General features: G+C 42.0%; 1 protein-coding gene across 1 annotated transcript in view; it reads right to left on the bottom strand.

Annotated features, from left to right (window-relative positions):
* Positions 1-18,124, bottom strand: part of CUBN (cubilin) — a 749,121-nt gene that overhangs the window by 71,208 nt on the left and 659,789 nt on the right. The gene's annotated exons all lie outside the window — the stretch shown is intronic.

The following is an 18,124-nucleotide window of genomic DNA, read 5'->3' as shown; positions in this document are numbered from 1 at the left end:
ACTGCTAAATAAAACCTAACACCTAACGCATGCACAATGTCTATCTACCTGTCAACCGAAATCCCCCGCCGCAATCCCTAATAAAGTATTTAACCCCAAAACCGCCGCTCCTGGACCCCGCCGCCACCTACATTAAATGTATAACCCCCTAATGTGAGCCCCTACACCGCCGCCATCTACATTACCTACCCCCTAATGTGAGCCCCTACACCGCCGCCATCTACATTACCTATCCCCTAATGTGAGCCCCTACACCGCGGCCATCTACATTACTTACCCCCTAATATGAGCCCCTACCCCACCACCATCTACATTAACTACCCCCTAATGTGAGCTCCTACCCCGCCTCCAGCTATATTAACATTATTAACCCCTAATCTAATCCCCCTATACCGCCACCTATATTAAATTATTAACCCCTAATCTAATCCCCCTATACCGCCGCCACCTATATTAAATTAATTAACCCCTAAAATACTAAACTATCCCTACCACTAAACCTAAGTCTAACCCTACAAATAGCCCTGAAAAGGGCTTTTTGCATGGCATTACCCCAAACTAAACAGCTCTATTGCCAGCCCTTAAAAGGGCTTTTTCCGGGGCTTTGCCCCAAAGTAACCAGCTCTTTTACCAGCCCTTAAAAGGGCTTTTTGTGGGGCATTGTCACAAAGTAAACAGCTCTTTTACCAGCCCTTAAAAGGGCTTTTTGCGGGGCATTGTCACAAAGTAAACAGCTCTTTTGCCTCTAATCTAAATCCCTCTACACTGCTGCCACCTATAATAAATGTATTACCCCCTAATCTAATCCCCCTACACCGCCGCCACCTATATTAACTATATTACCCCCTAATCTAATCCCCCTACACCGCCACAACCTATATAAACTATATTAACCCTAATTATATTAGGGTTAATATAGTTAATATAGTTATTATATTATATATGTATTAAGTATAATAACCCTATCTAACTCTAACACCCCTAACTAAATTCTTATTAAAATAAATCTAATTAATATTAATATTATTAATTAAAATATTCCTATTTAAATCTAAATACTTACCTATAAAATAAACCCTAAGATAGCTACAATATAATTAATAATTACATTTTAGCTCTTCATCCAGATGTGAACCTCCATCCCGGCAATGTCTTCATCCAAGCGGCAAACAAGAGGTCTTCCATCCCGGCGATGTCTTCATCCAAGCGGCAAAGAAGAGGTCTTCCATCCCGGTGATGTCTTCATCCAAGCGGCAAAGAAGAGGTCCTCCATCGGGGCGAAGTCTTCCTCCAAGCGGCATCTTCAATCTTCTTTCTTCCGGCTTCTTCCGACCTCCTAAGCGGAACATCCAGCTGGCCCGACGACTGAACGACGAATGAAGTATTCTTTAATTGACGTCATCCAAGATGGCGTCCGTAGAATTCCGATTGACTGATAGGATTCTATCAGCCAATCGGAATTAAGGTAAGAAAATCTGATTGGCTGATCGGAACAGCCAATAGAATGCGAGCTCAATCAGATTTTCTTACCTTAATTCCGATTGGCTGATAGAATCCTATCAGCCAATCGGAATTCGACGAACGCCATCTTGGATGACGTCATTTAAAGGAAACTTCATTCGTCTTTCAGTTGTCGGGCCAGCTGGATGTTCCGCGTCGGAGGTCCAAAGAAAGAAGATTGAAGATGCCGCTTGGAGGAAAACTTTGTCCCGATGGAGGACCTCTTCTTTGCCGCTTGGATGAAGACATCGCCGGATGGAAGACTTCTTCTTTGCCGCTTGGATGAAGACATCGCCGGATGGAAGACTTCTTCTTTGCCGCTTGGATGAAGACATCGCCCGGATTGGATGAAGAGTTCGGCCCGGCTGGGTGAAGACGACTCAAGGTAGGGAAATCTTCTGGGGCTTAGTGTTAGGATTTTTAAGGGGGGTTTGGGTGGGTTTAGAGTAGGGGTATGTGGGTGGTGGGTTTTAATGTTGGGGGGTGGTATTGTGGTTTTTTTTTACAGGCAAAAGAGCTGATTACTTTGGGGCATGCCCCGCAAAAAGCCCTTTTAAGGGCTGGTAAAAGAGCTGGTTAATTTTTTTATTTTGGGGGGCTTTATTATTTTATTAGGGGGCTTAGAATAGGTGTAATTAGCTTAAAATTCTTGTAATCTTTTTTTATTTTTTGTAATTTAGTGTTTGGTTTCTTTTGTAATTTAGTTTAGTGTATTTAATTGTATTTAGTTTAGATATTTGTAGTTTATTTAATTTATTGATAGTGTAGGTGTATTTGTAACTTAGGTTAGGATTTATTTTACAGGTGAATTGGTAATTATTGTAATTATTGTAATTATTGTAACAAGGTAGCTATTAAATAGTTATTAACTATTTAATAGCTATTGTACCTAGTTAAAATAAATACCAAGTTACCTGTAAAATAAATATAAACCCTAAAATTATTAGTTATATTGTAGCTATATTAGGGTTTATTTTATAGGTAAGTATTTAGATTTAAATAGGAATATTTTAATTAATAATATTAATATTAATTAGATTTATTTTAATAAGAATTTAGTTAGGGGTGTTAGAGTTAGATAGGGTTATTATACTTAATATATATATATATATATATAATATAATAACTATATTAACTATATTAACTCTAATATAATTAGGGTTAATATAGTTAATATAGGTAGCGGTGGTGTAGGGGGATTAGATTAAGGGGTAATACATTTATTATAGGTGGCGGCGGTATAGGGGGATTTAGATTAGAGGCAAAAGAGCTGTTTACTTTGTGACAATGCCCCGCAAAAAGCCCTTTTAAGGGCTGGTAAAAGAGCTGGTTACTTTGGGGCAAAGCCCCGCAAAAAGCCCTTTTAAGGGCTGGCAATAGAGCTGTTTACTATGGGGTAATGCCATGCAAAAAGCCCTTTTCAGGGCTATTTGTAGGGTTAGACTTAGGTTTAGTGGTAGGGATAGTTTAGTATTTTAGGGGTTAATTAATTTAATATAGGTGGCGGCGGTATAGGGGGATTAGATTAGGGGTTAATAATTTAGTATAGGTGGCGGCGGTATAGTGGGATTAGATTAGGGGTTAATAATGTTAATATAGCTGGTGGCGGGGTAGGAGCTCACATTAGGGGGTAGTTAATGTAGGTGGCGGCGGTGTAAGGGGCTCACATTAGGGGGTAGTTATTGTAGGTGGCGGCGGTGTAAGGGGCTCACATTAGGGGGTAGTTAATGTAGCTGGCGGCGGGGTAGGAGCTCACATTAGGGGGTAGTTAATGTAGCTGGCGGCGGGGTAGGAGCTCACATTAGGGGGTAGTTAATGTAGGTGGCGGCGGTGTAAGGGGCTCACATTAGGGGGTAGTTAATGTAGCTGGCGGTGGTGTAAGGGGCTCACATTAGGGGGTAGTTAATGTAGCTGGTGGCGGGGTCCGGGAGCGGCGGTTTAGGGGTTAATAACTTTATTAGGTGCGGCGGGGTCCGGGAGCGGCGGTTTAGGGGTTAATAAATTTTTTATTATTAGGAGAGTGAGGGGGGATAGCGGATAGAGGGGTATACGTGTCGGGCTATGTTTGGGAGGCGTGTTAGACAGTATGGGAGATTTAATAACTTAGTCAGGTTTTGTAGGTGCCGGCAGTTTCTAAAGTGCCGTAAGTCACTGGCGACTCCAGAAATTTGTACTTACGCAGATTTCTGGACCTCGCTGGTTTATCCGACTTACTGCACTTTAGCAATTGCCGGCGGGGTATATTGGATAGCTCGAGTTGCGAGCTGAAACTACGGGCGGCGGGGGTTCCCTCGCTTGCGCCGCAAACTACGATCTATATCGGATCGCGCCACTGATCCCTCACAAACAGCTCTCTAATCAACCCTTTCCCATAGTGGCAGCCATCTTAGGTACTGGAAGCTGCCTGCCAGCAACCCCCCTCCACCCTCCCTGCAATCCTTATGTAGCCCCCCCCCCCCGGTTCTCCCTTTTTCTTTAGTGTAGTGTTGCAACCCTCCCTCTTTTTTATCTAAAGTATCACAAGATAGTGCAGGAAGAGATGTAAAAGCTGTGAAAAATAGTAGAAGGGATGCGCAATAGATACCGTGAAGCAGTCACACACATTTATAGGGGCTTAATCATATATATGATTAATAAGACAAAGAGAATGACTTTCTATCTTTACTGTATGCTTTCTTGGTTGAGTACACCATGGACTATTGGAGATTTATGAGTGCTTAGCAGTTCATTGCTAAGGGTTTACATATGGAATAAATGCTTTTAATGTATCTAAAATGTACTTTTGTTGCATGTTATCTTTTTTACTGTGACCAATTAGGGACATATGTTAATTATCTTCTATGCTTATCAAGCAATCACTGTGTAGAATGTTACAGGGTGAGCGTTTTGAAGTCTTTAACAAAGCTTAACATTTTGGGATTTAAATTAGATGAAAAAATGGGATCAATAATTAAATTATAAATTGAATTAGTAAATATATTTGATTTTTTTTTGGGAGAAATACATTTTGAGTTTAATGCACCTTTAAAAAATATGATGGAAATGCAATGTGGTACACCCCCAGAACACAGTAACTAAATTTGAACTCATACGGCTAGATTACACGTTTTGCGTTGTGAGGGGTGCAGTGCTAACTTGCACGTTATTGTCACGGCTCACCTACAGTGCTGGTATTACAGGTTTTCCTAAACCCGGCGTTAAAAGACAAGAAGTGAGCGTAGAGCAAAATTGTGCTCCATACCGCACTCCAATGCCAGCGCTTCTTAAGTCAGCGGTGAGCTGGTTGTACGTGCTCGTGCATGATTTCCCCATAGGCATCAATAGGGAGAGCCAGCTGAGAAAAAGTCTAACACCTGCGAAAAAGCAGCGTAAAGCTCTGTAACGCAGCCCCATTGATTCCTATGGGGAAACTAAATTTATGTTTACACCTAACACCCTAACATAAACCCCGAGTCTAAACAACCCTAATCTTACGCTTATTAACCCCTAATCTGCCGCCCCAACACTTACATTATATTTATTAACCCCTAATCTGCCGCTCCGGACATCGCTGACAACTACATTATACTTATTAACTCCTAATCTGCTGCCCCCAACATCGCCGCCACCTACATTATATTTTTTAATCCCAAAATCTCCCGCCCCTAATTTCGCCGCAACCTACCTACACTTATTAACCCCTAATCTGCCGTCCCCAACGTCCCCGCCACTATAATAAACATATTAACCCCTAAACTGCCACACTCCTGCCTCGCAAATACTTACCTGTAAAATAAATCATAAACTAGTTACAATATAACTAATAGTTACATTGTATCTATCTTAGGGTTTATTTTTACTTTACAGGCAAGTTTGTATTTATTTTAACTAGGTAGAATAGTTACTAAATAGTTATTAACTATTTATTAACTTCCTAGCTAAAATAAATACAAATTTACCTGTAAAATAAAACCTAACCTGTCTTACACTAACACCTAACCTTACACTACAATTAAATAAATTACCTAAATTAAATACAATTACCTAAATTACAAAAAACAAACAAACATTAAACTACACAAAATAAAAAACAAATTAGAAGATATTTAAACTAATTACACCTAATCTAATAGCCCTATCAAAATAAAAAAAGCCCCCCCAAAATAAAACAAAAACCCTAGCCTAAACTACCAATAGCCCTTAAAAGGGCCTTTTGCGGGGCATTGCCCCAAAGAAATTATCTCTTTTAGTTGTAAAAAAAAAAAAAATACAAACAACCCCCAACAGTAAAACCCACAACCCACACAACCAATCCCCCAAATAAAACCCTAACTAAAAAAACCTAAGCTCCCCATTGCCATGAAAAGGGCATTTGGATGGGCATTGCCCTTAAAAGGGCATTTAGCTCTATTGCTGCTCAAAGCCTAACCTAAAAATAAAACCCATCCAATAAACCCTTAAAAAAACCTAACACTAACCGCTGAAGATCCACATCCATCCTCAATGATTGGAACAGCCAATAGAATGCAAGCTCAATCCTATTGGCTGATTGCCGTCTGGATGAAGACTTCTGCCCGTCTGGAGGACCACTTCTCTCGGCTTGGATGAAGACTTCTCCAGGCTTGGATGAAGACTTCTCCCGGCTTCATTGAGGACTTCTTGCCGCTTCGTTGAGGATGGATGTCGCCTCTTCAAAACTGTAAGTGGATCTTCAGGGGTTAGTGTTAGGTTTTTTAAGGGTTTATTGGGTGGGTTTTATTTTTAGGTTAGGGTTTGGGCAGCAATAGAGCTAAATGCCCTTTTAAGGGCAATGCCCATCCAAATGCCCTTTTCAGGGCAATGGGGAGCTTAGGTTTTTTTAGTTAGGTTTTTAAATGGGGGGTTGGTTGTGTGGGTAGTGGGTTTTACTGTTGGGGGATTGTTTGTATTTTTTTACAGATAAAAGAGCTGATTTCTTTGTCCTGCAAAAGGCCCTTTTAAGGGCTATTGGTAGTTTAGTTTAGGCTAGGGTTTTTTTTATTTTGGGGGGGCCTTTTTTATTTTGATAGGGCTATTAGATTAGGTGTAATTAGTTTAAATATATTGTAATTAGTTTTTTATTTTGTGTAATTTAGTATTTGTTTGTTTTTGTAATTTAGTATTTGTTTGTTTTTGTAATTTAGGTATTTGTATTTAATTTTGTTAATTGTATTTAATTTAGGTAATTTATTTAATTGTACTGTAAGGTTAGGTGTTAGTGTAACTAAGGTTAGGTTTTATTTTACAGGTAAATTTGTATTTATTTTAGCTAGGTAGTTAGTAAATAGTTAATAAGTATTTACTAACTATTCTACCTAGTTAAAATAAATTCAAACTTGCCTGTAAAATAAAAATAAACCCTAAGCTAGATACAATGTAACAATTAGTTATATTGTAGCTAGCTTAGGGTTTATTTTATAGGTAAGTATTTAGTTTTAAATAGGAATTATTTAGTTAATGATAGGAATTTTTAGTTAGATTTATTTTAATTATATTTAAGTTAGTGGGTGTTAGGGTTAGATTTAGGGGTTAATACATTTAATATAGTGGCGGCGACATTGGGGGCGGCAGATTAGGGATTAATAAATGTAGGTAGGTGGTGGCGATGTTAGGGGCGGCAGATTAGGGGTTAATAATATTTAATGTTTGCGAGGCAGGAGTGCGGCGGTTTAGGGGTTAATATGTTTATTCTAGTGGCGGCAATGTCGGGAGCAGCAGATTAGGGGTTAATAATTTTATTTTAGTGTTTGCGATGCGGTAGGCCCTCAGTTTAGGGGTTAATAGGTAGTTTATGGGTGTTAGTGTACTTTTTAGCACTTTAGTTATGAGTTTTATGCTACAGCTTTGTAGTGTAAAACTCATAACTACTGACTTTAGAATGCATTACGAATCTTGCGGGATAGGCTGTACCGCTCTTTTTTTGGCCTAAAAAAAAAAGCTTGTAATATTGGCGCAATTTTGTTCATTCATGATTCAGATACAGCATGCAATTTTAAGCAACTTTCTAATTTACTCCTTTTATAACATTTTCTTCATTCTCTTGGTATCTTTATTTGAAATGCAAGAATGTAAGTTTAGATGCCGGGCCATTTTTGGTGAACAACCTGGCTTGTTCTTGCTGATTGGTGGATACATTCATCCACTAATAAAAAAAGTGCTGTCCACAGTCCTGAACCATAAAAAGCTTAGATGTCTTCTTTTTCAAATAAAGATAGCAAGAGAATGAAGAAAAATTCATAATAGGAGTAAATTAGAAAGTTGCTTAAAATTTCATGCACTATTTGAATCACGAAAGAAAAAATTTGGGTTCAGTGTCCCTTTAACGCTGCTTTTTTACTTATAACGCAAAACTCTTAATCTAGCCGATAGTTAGCACAACTGAAGATCTCACATAAAGGGTATGACCTACAAAAGTTGCACCAATCACAACATAAATACATTAAAATAAAGCGCTACACTCCTATATACACAATCTAATAGCTATTATTCATAAAAATATATATATATTTTAATAAGGGTTAAAAGCTATATGGTATATGGTCAGGTATTTGACTGCAAAGGGCTATATATATATATATATATATATATATATATATATATATATATATATATATACCTGAGTCTTTTGATTGCTCTCAGCCTGCAGCTTGGCCCACATAGCGTCAGCGGTTTCAGCGCTTCAGGATTGCTTCCAAGCTTGACAAGGAGAGTGGTGAAGTACAAGTTAACTCTCTTTTATACTCCTATGGGGAAAGATGTGGAGCCAGTGTTCAATGCCTTTGCTTTCCAAGAAGGGGAAGAATTTGACTTCGACATAGTTATGAACAAACTCAGTACCCACTTTGTGCCCAAAGTAATTTGATTCATGAGAGGGCTTGTGTTCACAAAATCTGTGGAGTCATTTGTGCGCAGCCTGTATGAACTAGCTGAATTCTGTGAGTTTGGTGTTGCTAAAGAGGAGCAAATCAGAGACAGAATAGTCATAGGAATTGCAGACGCTGAAGTCTCACTGAAGCTACAGTTAGTCTGATTTAACATTAGATGGGGCTATTAGGATGGCCCGCCAGAGTGAACTGGTGAAAAAGCAAAGTGCTGATCTGAGGTCTGAGAGTATTGTGGATGAAGTGCAGCAGTTCAGGAGAGCTGCTAGTGAAAGGCACAGTGTGAGCGGTAGACCAAGGGCAACAGATAGGCCCAGAAGCGGATGGGCGCAGCATGCCCGATGCACACGGTGCAACCGTGCCCATGATCAGAGTGTCATATGCCCTGCTAAAGAAAAAAAATGTAGAAAATGTAACCGAATGGGCCATTTTGAAGTGGTGTGTAAAACTGAATATATTAAGGAGATGCAGGTGGATAGCGACCAGGAGGGTCAATTAGTGTCCTTTGTAGGGTCTGTTGTTGAACGGCCTGGTTCAGATGAAGATTGGAGGGTTACTCTTACTGTAATGGGAGCCAAAGTTGCCTTTAAGATTGACACAGGAGCAGACATCACTGTTATGTCCCTTGCAGCATTCATAAAACTGCCTCGACAGCCTCAACTGGCGAAAGTTACAACAAAAGTCCATAGTCCTGGTGGCCGCATTGATTGTGCGGGGAAATTTCACAAGCAAAGGAAATTCACCAAGTGGGTGCATGTGATTAGAGGTCAGTGTGTTAACAACCTATTGAGCAGAAAAGTAGCCTGTGGTTTAGGCCTAGTCGCCAGAGTGAATGAGATTTCAGAAGATATGTTTGATGAATTGGGCCTACTGAATTTCAACCCAGTCCGAATTTAACTTAAAAATGACGCAGTCCCATACAGCATTACCACTCCACGTAGAATTCCGTTCTCGCTCATGCCGCAAGTGGAGAAGGAACTTCTGCGTATGAAGAATATGGGAGTTATTGAAGAGGTTGTTGAAGCAACTGACTGGTGTGCCCCCATTGTGCCTGTTGCGAAGAAAAATGGAAAGGTATGCATCTGCAAAGACTTGAAAAGGCTGAATGAGGCGGTGAAGAGAGAGAGATATGTGCTGCCGACACTTGAATACATAGCTCCGAAATTGGCTGGGGCGAAGTTCTTCTCTACACTGGATGCTTCCAGCGGCTTCTGGCAGATACCTCTAGATCCAAAGTGCCGCAAACTGACTACCTTCATTACACCAGTAGGTCGGTTTTTCTTCTGCAGACTCCCTTTCGGGATATCCTCTGTTCCTTAAATCTTTTAAAGATTAATTAGTTCTCTCCTAAGAGACCACAAGGGCACGGCAGTCGTTATGGACGACATCTTGGTGTATGGGTCCCCATTGAAAGAACATGATCAGTGATTGAGCTGTGTGCTGCAGACCATTAGAGAGTCCGGGCTGAAATTAAATAAGGAGAAATGCCATTTTAGGAAAGCTGAGTTATGTTACTTTGGGCATATCATCAATGGGGATGGCATTAAGCCGGACCCCAATAAAATCCGTGCTATTGAACAGATGAAAAGTCCTTCTGATGTACATAAGCTGAGACAAATATTGGGCCTTGTAAATCATGTGGGCAGGTTCCTTCCAGATTTATCCACAATATTACACCCTATTACAGAGTTGCTAAAGAAAGATGTTGCTTGGGTCTGGGGACCTTCACAGGAAGAATCCTTTGTGCAGGTCAAGTCCCTGCTGGGGTCTGCCCCAGTGTTGGGGTTCTATGACCCTTCCAAAAAGACTGTGGTTATTGCTGATGCGAGCAGTTATGGTTTAGGGGCCGCCAACCTGCAGTTGAATGAGAACAAACTACAGCCCATCGCCTACTGTTCCCGTACACTGACGGCTGCTGAGTCGAAATACGCCCAAATTGAGAAAGAGTGTCTGGATGCAGTTTGGGCCTGTGAGCGCTTTCAGCGTTACCTAGTGGATTTAGAGAAATTTAGTCTGGAGACTGACCATAAACCGCTAGTCCCTCTAATCAACTCCTATGATATTGACAAAACACCCCTAAGATGCCATAGACTTCTAATGAGGCTGCTCAGGTTCAATGTTCAGGTAGTGCATGTGCCGGGGAAACAACTGGTTGTGGCAGATACACTTTCCAGGCTCCTGCTGGCTGCTGCTGAAGAATCTTCAACGGAATCAGATGTGAAGGTGTATGTAGATTCAGTTCTGGCCTCCAAATCCAGGGAAGCTAGAACAAATAAGAAAGGAGACATATTTAGATACAGACCTTCAAGAAGTTATTAAGTACATAAAAGAAGGTTGGCCTGAGAGTCTGGCAGCCTGGATGTCTTTAAGTTCTTACCAGTCAGAAAGGTCGCAGCTCATGGAGCTGGATGGGTTGGTGCTGTTCCAGGACCGCATTGTTATTCCTGTTAGCATGCGGAAGGAGATGTTAAGCAGGATTCATGATGGCCACTTGGGCATTACAAAGTACAGAGAAAGGGCAGCTACGGCAGTATGGTGGCCTGGGATCAGTTCCGACATTGCAAGCCATGTGTCAAATGTGCCTTTTGCCGGGAACACCGGCCTACTCAGAGAAGGGAGCCCTTGATTTCTACTCCGCTGCCTGCAGGTCCGTGGCAGAAAATAGCTGCTGATTTGTGCGAACTGCACAGGAAAAAGTACCTAGTCATGATTGACTACTATTCCAGGTATTTGGAGATTGCACCCTTGAATGAAATCATAATTCAAGCCGTTATCACTTGTCTCAAGAGCTTGTTCGCCTGGTGGGGCATACCAATGGAGTTGGTGAGTGATAACGGAATGCCGTTTGCTTCCACAGAGTTCAGTTCTTTCAGCAGAGAATATGATTTTGTCCATTCCACGTCAAATCCACATTACCCGCAGGCCAATGGAATGGCTGAAAGGGCAGTTCAAACAACAAAGTTCATTTTGAAGCAATCTGAGCCGTACCTGGCCCTCTTGTCCTATAGGGTGACTCCCATTCAAGCCACGGGTTTTAGCCCAGCACAGCTGATGCTAGGACTTCAGATTCGCACCACCTTACCCTCTGTGTGTGTCTTCCAGCCAACTAGCTCTATTCCTCGGGACGAGGTCCTTAGGATGGATGAAGAGGAAAAAAGGGGCTATTGATTCTTCTTTGACATAAGACACTCTGTGAGGCTCTTGCAGGAGCTGAATGCAGGGCAAAGTGTCAGAATTAAACTGGATGATGAGAAGAAATGGAAGATGCCTGCTACGGTAATTGGATGCTCTCCAGAACCAAGGTCTTATGTAGTCCTTACTGATGGAGGGACAGTCACACGTCGAAATCGAAAACATCTTCAGCCTGTACCTGAGAGTTTGGAATTGGATGCCTCAGTACCACCGCCGGTGGGATCCCCTGTTTTAAGAGGGGTGCCTTCCCATCAGCAAGATCACAGCGGGGATACGTTTTTGCCTCCAGCAGACTCTCAATCACCTTCTTCTGTATCAGAGGACAGTTCATGTAGAATTACATCAAGTGGAAGAGTGGTGAAACTTCCGGCCCGATATCGGGATTAGCACTAGTTAGAGCAGTGACCGGAAGTATGGGCAGAATAATCCCATGGTCACTGTGGACTAGGGTAGTCTACCCCGATGTTCAAGTCAGGATGTAATTCATGTTGTTTATACAGATATTCTCTTTAACTTGTTATTTGTTATATACTAGACATCACTGTTGTTGTATGCTTCTTGTATTCCTTGTTATTTGATGTATCCAAATGAGAAAAAATGTATGCTTTGTCCTTTGAAAAGGGGGAAGATGTGATGAGAGTGGGAAGTGATGTCACTGGATGGGGGCGTGGTTTAGGTCCGTTATTGTCTATGGGGCAGTTACTAAGTGAGATGTATAATACCAGGTTTATACTTCCATGTTCTGCAATAAAATAGTGTTGTACCTTCTATGCTGTGTCCTGCATCATAGTAGGTAATATGCACAAAGTTTATTTTGAGAGTAATGACCAGGTTATGGGATTGGCACCCAGTATATATTTCGACAGTGCTGCCCAAAAAATAAATATATATTTTTTTATTCGTTTTTCCTCTTATAGTTTTGCATAATTTTCAAATGCAAAATAAAAACAGAATTTATGCTTACCTGATAAATTACTTTCTCCAACGGTGTGTCCGGTCCACAGCGTCATCCATTACTTGTGGGAATTATTCTCCCCCACAGGGAAAGGCAAGGAGAGCACACAGCAAGAGCTGTCCATATAGCTCCCCCTCTGGCTCCACCCCCCAGTCATTCGACCGACGGTTAGGAGAAAAAGGAGAAATTATAGGGTGCCGTGGTGACTGTAGTGTATAAAGAAAACATTTTTCAACCTGATTAGGAAACCAGGGCGGGCCGTGGACCGGACACACCGTTGGAGAAAGTAATTTATCAGGTAAGCATAAATTCTGTTTTCTCCAACATTGGTGTGTCCGGTCCATGGCGTCATCCATTACTTGTGGGAACCAATACCAAAGCTTTAGGACACGGATGAAGGGAGGGAGCAAATCAGGTTACCTAAATGGAAGGCACCACGGCTTGCAAAACCTTTCTCCCAAAAATAGCCTCCGAAGAAGCATAAGTATCAAATTTGTAGAATTTGGTAAAAGTGTGCAGAGAGGACCAAGTCGCTGCCTTACATATCTGATCAACAGAAGCCTCGTTCTTGTAGGCCCAAGTGGAAGCCACAGCCCTAGTAAAGTGAGCTGTGATTCGGTCAGGAGGTTGCCGTCCTGCAGTCTCATAAGCCAATCGGATAATGCTTTTCAGCCAGAAAGAGAGAGAGGTAGCAGTAGCTTTTTGACCTCTCCTCTTACCAGAGTAAACGACAAACAAAGATGAGGTTTGTCTACAATCTTTTGTTACTTCTAAGTAGAACTTTAAAGCACGAACAACATCTAAATTGTGTAATAAACGTTCCTTCTTTGAAACTGGATTCGGACACAGAGAAGGAACAACTATTTCCTGGTTAATATTCTTGTTGGAAACAACTTTTGGAAGAAAACCAGGCTTAGTACGCAAAACAACCTTATCTGAATGGAAAACCAGATAGGGTGGATTACATTGCAAAGCAGATAATTCAGAAACTCTTCTAGCAGAAGAAATAGCAACCAAAAACAGAACTTTCCAAGATAATAACTTAATATCTATGGAATGTAAAGGTTCAAACGGAACCCCTTGAAGAACTGAAAGAACTAAATTTAGACTCCAAGGAGGAGTCATGGGTCTGTAAACAGGCTTGATTCTAACCAAAGCCTGAACAAAAGCTTGTACATCTGGCACAGCTGCCAGTCGTTTGTGTAACAAGACAGATAAAGCAGAAATCTGTCCTTTTAGAGAACTAGCTGACAACCCTTTATCCAAACCTTCTTGGAGAAAGGAGAGAATCTTTGGAATTTTAATCTTACTCCAGGAGAATCCCTTGGATTCACACCAGCAGATATATTTTTTCCATATTTTATGGTAAATCTTTCTAGTCACAGGTTTTCTGGCTTGGACCAGAGTATCTATCACAGAATTCGAAAACCCACGCTTGGATAAAATCAAACGTTCAATTTCCAAGCAGTCAGCTGCAGAGAAACTAGATTTGGATGTTCGAATGGACCTTGTACTAGAAGATCCTGTCTCAAAGGTAGCTTCCATGGTGGAGCCGATGACATATTCACCAGGTCTGCATACCAAGTCCTGCGTGGCCACGCAGGAGCTATCAGAATCACCGAGGCCTTCTCCTGTTTGATCCTGGCTATGAGCCTGAAAAGGAGAGGAAACGGTGGAAACACATACGCTAGGTTGAACGACCAAGGCGCCACTAATGCATCCACTAGAGTCGCCTTGGGATCCCTGGATCTGGACCCGTAGCAAGGAATCTTGAAGTTCTGACGGGACGCCATTAGATCCATGTCTGGAATGCCCCATAATTGGGTTAACTGAGCAAAGACCTCCGGGTGGAGTTCCCACTCCCCCGGATGGAAAGTCTGACGACTCAAATAGTCCGCCTCCCAGTTGTCTACTCCTGGGATGTGAATAGCAGATAGATGGCAGGAGTGATTCTCTGCCCATTGGATAATCTTGGTTACTTCCTTCATCGCTAGGGAACTCTTTGTTCCCCCCTGATGATTGATGTACGCAACAGTCGTTATGTTGTCCGACTGAAATCTTATGAACCTGGCTTCCGCTAGCTGAGGCCAAGCCAGGAGCGCATAGAATATTGCTCTTAGTTCCAAAATGTTTATCGGGAGAAGCGACTCTTCCCGAGACCATAGGCCCTGAGCTTTCAGGGAGTCCCAGACCGCGCCCCACCCCAAGAGGCTGGCGTCGGTCGTGACGATGAACCACTCCGGTCTGCGGAAACTCATTCCCTGAGACAGGTGATCCTGGGTCAACCACCAGAGAAGTGAGTCCCTGGTTACCTGGTCTACTTGAATTTGGGGAGACAAGTCTGTATAGTCCCCATTCCACTGATTGAGCATGCACAGCTGTAATGGTCTTAGATGAATTCGAGCAAAAGGAACCACGTCCATTGCTGCGACCATTAGTCCTATTACTTCCATGCACTGAGCTATGGAGGGTTGAGGAATAGAATGAAGAACTCGACAAACGTTTAGAAGCTTTAGCTTTCTGACTTCTGTCAGGAAGATCTTCATTTCCACAGAATCTATTATTGTTCCCAGAAAAGGAACCCTTGTGGACGGTGACAGTGAACTCTTTTCTATGTTCACCTTCCACCTGTGAGATCTGAGAAAAGCCAACACAATGTCTGTGTGGGCCCTTGCTTTGGAAAGAGACGACGCTTGGATTAGGATGTCGTCTAGATAAGGTGCTACAGCGATGCCCCTCGGCCTTAGGACCGCTAGAAGGGACCCTAGCACCTTTGTGAAAATTCTGGGAGCGGTGGCTAAACCGAATGGAAGAGCCACGAACTGGTAATGTTTGTCCAGAAAGGCGAACCTCAGGAACTGATGATGAGTTTTGTGGATTGGAATATGCAGATACGCATCCTTTAGATCCACGGTAGTCAAATATTGACCCTGCTGGATTGTCGGCAAGATTGTCCGAATGGTTTCCATTTTGAAGGATGGAACACTGAGGAACTTGTTTAATATCTTTAAATCCAGAATTGGCCTGAAAGTTCCCTCTTTTTTGGGAACCACAAACAGGTTTGAGTAAAAACCTAGACCTTGTTCCCCGGAGGGGACTGGGTTTATCACTCCCATCTTTGATAGGTCTCTTACACAATGTAAGAATGCCTGTTTCTTTATCTGGTCTGAAAATAAGCGAGACTGGTGGAACCTTCCCCTTGGAGGAAGTCCCTTGAACTCTAGCAGGTATCCCTTGGACACTATCTCTAGTGCCCAGGGATCCGGAACATCTCTTGCCCAAGCCTGAGCGAAGAGAGATAGTCTGCCCCCTACCAGATCCGGTCCCGGATCGGGGCTACCCCTTCATGCTGTCTTGGTAACAGCAGCAGGTTTCTTGGTCTGTTTACCCTTGTTCCAGCCTTGCATGGGCTTCCAAGCGGGTTTGGGCTGGGCCGCGTTACCTTCTTGTCTAGCGGCAGTGGAGATATTAGCCGGTCCGTTCCTGAAATTGCGAAAGGAACAAAAATTAGACTTGTTCTTAGCCTTAAAAGGCCTATCCTGTGGGAGGGCATGGCCCTTACCCCCAGTGATGTCTGAAATAATTTCCTTCAATTCCGGCCCAAAAAGGGTCTTACCCTTGAAAGGAATATTAAGTAACTTAGTCTTGGACGACACATCTGCCAACCAGGATTTCAGCCAAAGCGCCCTCCGCGCTACTATAGCAAAATCTGAGTTTTTCGCCGCCAATTTCGTTATTTGAAAGGCGGCATCCAATATAAAGGAATTAGCTAATTTTAATGCGTGAATTCTGTCCATGACTTCTTCATAGGAAGTCTCTTTCTGGAGCGACCTTTCTAGTTCCTTGAACCAAAAGGACGCCGCTGAAGTGACAGTAATAACACACGTAGCTGATTGAAGGATGAACCCTTGCTGAACAAAAATCTTTTTAAGCAATCCTTCCAATTTTTTATCCATAGGATCTTTGAAAGCGCAGCTGTCCTCTATAGGAATAGTGGTGCACTTCGCTAGTGTTGAAACAGCTCCCTCAACCTTCGGGACCGTCTGCCATGCGTCCCTTCTAGGGTCTACTATGGGAAACATTTTCTTAAAGGGACACTCAATCAAAATTAAACTTTCATGATTCAGATAGAGCATGCCATTTTAAACAACTTTCCAATTTACTTCCATTAACAAAATGTGCACAGGCTTTTTATATTTAAACTTTTTGAGACACCAGCTCCTACTGAGCATGTGCAAGAATTAGTGTGTATGCATTTGTGAATGGCTGATGGCTGTCACATGGTACGTGTATGCATTTGTGATTGGCTGATGGCTGTCACATGGTACAGGGATAGACATAACTTTTAAAATTGTCAGAACAAAAATCTACTACTCATATGAAGTTCAGACTAAGTGCTATTGCATTGTCTTGTTATCTTGCATTTGTTGATTATGTAAATCTACAGTGTTGACTGGTCCTTTAAATATAGGAGGTGGGGCAAAGGGTACACCTGGCTTCTCCCACTCCTTTTCCACTATGTTTGCTACCCTTTTGGGTATTGGAAAAGCGTCATCGTGCACTGGGACCTCTAAAAATTTGTCCAATTTGCACAACTTCTCTGGTACTACCATAGAATTACAGTCATCCAGAGTAGCTAATACCTCCTTTAGCAAAGCGCGGAGATGTTCTAGCTTAAACTTAAATGCTACTATATCAGGTTCTGCCTGTTGAGAAATTTTTCCTGAGTCTGAAATTTCACCCTCAGACAGCCCTTCCCTCACAGCCAATTCCGATTGATGTGAGGGTAAAATAGATAAAGCATCGTCAGCGTCTGATTGTTCATCCCTTTTATCTGTATTTAAAGCTGAACAATCACGCTTTCTCTGAAATGCTGGCAGTTTGGATACAAGATTTGCTATAGAATTATCCACTACTGCTGTTAATTGTTGCATAGAAATAAGCACTGGCACGCTAGGTGTCGCCTGCGCGGGCAAAGCTGGTGTAGACACAGAAGGAGAGGATGTAGAACTATCCCCACTACCTTCATTAGATAAATCATCTTGGGCAACATTATGAAATGTAACAGAGCTGTCCTCATTTTGTTTGGACGCTATGGCACAATTATCACAAACACTCGAAGGGGGAACCACATTTGTCTCTACACACACAGAACATAGGTTATCTGATGGCACGGACATGTTAAACAGATTTAGGCAGGCAAACAATGTAATAAAAACGATTTTAAACAAAAACGTTACTGTCTCTTTAAATAATAAAATGACACACTTTATTTCTGAATGTTCAAAAAACTATGAAGGCAATATCCGATTTTTCTGAAATTTGGACCCCAGTGTCTTAATGCTTAGAAAGTATTGCACAGCAAATATGGAGACTCTAGCTCTTAAAACAAGCAAACCGGAGCTAATTGTTGGATTTAACCATTTTTATACACCACAATCCCTGCTTACAGCATTGCTGCAGCTTTTACCTTTCTTAGGGGTCAATCATCCACAGAAATAAGCCTTCTGGAGTCACTTTCTGAGCCACAGGACCCTCTCACATGGAACTGCATGCACTGCCTTGGAGTCAACTACGCAGCTGAAGTGCCAAAATGAGG

Source organism: Bombina bombina, chromosome 5 (genome assembly GCF_027579735.1).
Source record: "Bombina bombina isolate aBomBom1 chromosome 5, aBomBom1.pri, whole genome shotgun sequence".
Classification (NCBI taxonomy): domain Eukaryota; kingdom Metazoa; phylum Chordata; class Amphibia; order Anura; family Bombinatoridae; genus Bombina; species Bombina bombina.
Note: the sequence above shows the minus strand (reverse complement) of the source record. Positions and strands in the feature narration are given on the sequence as shown.